The sequence below is a fragment of the Heptranchias perlo genome, unplaced genomic scaffold, assembly GCF_035084215.1.
Source record: "Heptranchias perlo isolate sHepPer1 unplaced genomic scaffold, sHepPer1.hap1 HAP1_SCAFFOLD_55, whole genome shotgun sequence".
NCBI lineage: Eukaryota > Metazoa > Chordata > Chondrichthyes > Hexanchiformes > Hexanchidae > Heptranchias > Heptranchias perlo.
The window spans coordinates 4,785,234-4,788,261 of NW_027139570.1; the positions used below are offsets into that span (position 1 = coordinate 4,785,234).

At 42.8% G+C, this 3,028-nt stretch overlaps 1 non-coding gene across 1 annotated transcript; it reads left to right on the forward strand.

Annotated features, from left to right (window-relative positions):
- On the forward strand, nucleotides 1–83 carry trnal-cag (transfer RNA leucine (anticodon CAG)). Its single transcript has one exon. It is a non-coding gene; the product is annotated as a tRNA-Leu (tRNA).
- Nucleotides 84–3,028: the final 2,945 nt, after the last annotated feature.

Consider the following 3,028-nt stretch of genomic DNA (forward strand, 5'->3'; position numbering starts at 1 on the left):
GTCAGAATGGCCGAGCGGCCGACGGCGCTGCGTTCAGGTCGCAGTCTCTTCTGGAGGCGTGGGTTCCAATCCCACTTCTGACATTCCATCTTTTTACCAAGACGTGGAAATATTTTATTTGTGGATTGGGCTGCAGCTGATGTTTCTGCCAAGTTGATTTGCTCCTCCCACAAAAGCAATTGGCTTTGTCATGCATATGTGTCTTGAGAAGTTTTAAATGGTGAAATGGTTGATATATCAATGACCTGGAGAAAGAAATAGAACAGCAGTGGGAAGCAATAAAAACGCTGATCAATAGAGTCCAGGAGAAATATATCCCACGACAGAGCAAGAAAAAAATAGCCAGAAATGTCACACCAGGGTTGAATCAAGAAATAAGGACAACATTGAAACGAAAGAAAAAGGCCCACACGAGACAATAAAGGAGAGAGGGGAATGTGAAAAGACTGGGAAATAAGTCCAAAGAACTATTAGAAAGGCAAAAAGAAATATCAAAAAAGCAAAGTATTCTAGACACATCAACAGCCAAAGAAAATTTAGGATTGGAATAGGGCCACTAAGGGATACACACGACAAACTCACTGGCAATGACAGCGAAATGGCAGAAATATGAAATAATCACTTTTCTTCAGTATTTAACAGGGAGACTAATATTGTGGGCATGACAGGAGAAGAAGAGATCAAAAAATATATAATGACATTTAAGATCGAAATGGGGGAGATAATTCATAAACTAATCAAAGCTCGAGAGGAAATTTCCTGTTCGGAGCCGAACCAGAGTTTCAAACCGTTCAGTCACGCTAATTTCTGTATTACTGTTCAGGAGCTCGTTTCACAGGGACACGATTACTGCGCTCCAATTAGAGAGGCTCAGTGAAAGGCGGAAATTGATCTATTAATAGAATCATAGAATAGGACAGCGCCATTCTAATGCCATTCGGCCCATCGTGCCTGTGCCAGGTCTCTGAAAGTGCTGTCCAGTTAGTCCCACTCGCCTGCTGTTTCCCCATAGCCCTGAAAAAGTTTCCATCCAAGCGTTTATCCAATTCCCTTTTGAAAACTGTGAGTTAAGAAAAACAATATTGAAAGGGGTGCTGGGGCCTCTGCAGCGTCGATGTAGAGTGTGTGATGATTGAAGTTATCAAGATGGTTGCTTTACACATGGTATGTTGTGCTATCATCCTGAAATATCTTCAACATCCAATACAAATTAAATTGCAAACCTGACGGACAAACACTGGAAAACAAGTCACGAGTGAACGCAAATCATCTGGGACCCGTTTTCAGCCTCACCGCACTTTAAGTAAAGTGAAATAACTTTGCATTGAAAAGATTTGGAACTTGCATCTGTGCCTTTATCTGTTCCATTTCTTAAAGTTGCTGGTGTCTGATGATGTACACGCCTCTGCTCGCTCTATTGAACAAGAAAGGAGGTGTTTGACGTTGACGGGACCTGTTGGTTATGAGCTTATCCTTTACATTGAGTGGGTTCGCTTCTTTTAAACGGTATAAACTTTAGCCCAGCGGTGAACTTCGCAGCAAACAAGTTCGACACCGTCTCACCGCGGGCACTGACTGACACGTTTATTGTTATTTCTTTCAGTCCTATATAAATAGTGACCGTGATTTTAAATTTGCACTAAGTGATTTTGAAGTAGTCTCCTTTAAATTTTTCAAAGGTGACGCCTAATTTATGATAGTCCGGACATTTCACCAGCCGTGTTGAAAACAAAACATGTCTTTACCTTTCGCGTCTTTTTTCGAAAGGCAAAAAATATATTTCCCGTGAGCTCTGAAGGATGGACGAGTACATTTCAGAAAGCTGAAGCAAGTTCACCGAGCTTGAATCGTCTGACCACGTTAAAGGCGATATATATATATATATATATATATGTGCAAATAGTTGCTGTCTGTTTCTGTGGTTGTCTTTTTTCTGTGTGTGTCCATCTGCAGGTCGATTTTGAATCAATACCAGTGTTCGTGTCAGTTTGTTGCATGAAATAAATGAGGGTATCAGGCGCTCCCCTCCCTGCCACTGGGTAGGTACTGAGTCAGGGTTTAGACCAAACATCTGTTTTGTTTTGTGTGAAAAAGCAATTGAAACCTTCATTCGGGAATTATCCAGTCTCATGTGAGCGGTGAAAGAAACAGTGACCCCGATGTGATGTGAACACGCAGCCTTTTGATCTGGAGTCAGACCTTTGCGCCACGCACTCTGAAGACAGGATCCTGGATGTTATTATATTTTTTGAATGTTTCTCAAACACCGTTTCATATATTGGTTAAATAGAAAGGGCTTATCAAATCTCCGCCAGATCCCACCGGGTGTGAGCCAGTATTGGAAGCAGCCTTCACCCCCAATATCACGCTGGCATTCATCGCCTGCTCCCAGCGGACTGCATGAACAGGGCTGGGAGATATGGACTTTGTTCACATCATTCAGCAATGTGAATCGTTAAATATTTAATCATTTTTAATGGGGACAAGGTTTCAAAATGCTCCCGCCCGGTTTCGAACCAGGGTTCTTTCGCCTGCTCGGCAAACGTGATAACCACTATACTACGGAAAACTGATGCTCCAAGCTCTGTGATATGGATATAACCCCTCAGCCAAACTAATTTCCGTATTACTGTCCAGGAGCTCATTTCACAGGGATACATTTACTGCGCTGTATTTCGGAAGGCTGCAGAGAAGGACAGGTCGCGATGGTCAGGCAGGGAATCCCAGAGCATCGCGCCCACACAAACATTTCACTGTTTTTTTCATGTACCTGTTATCCGACCGCAGTTTAAACTATTGCGAATGGCATGCTCAGATGATATTGTTCATTGAGTGTTTTCTTGCTCGAAACATCAGCCTTTACGGTTAACAGCCGAACGCGCTAACCGATTGCGCCACAGAGACCAACCGGTGTGGGTTCTTGCAAGATACACGAAAGCAGCGTGTCACCTGGTCAAAGTTTCATGTTGCAGCCACAGAAATGTAGTTGTCCATTATCAGTGTTACTTTTCCAGAAATAAAGGAAGGA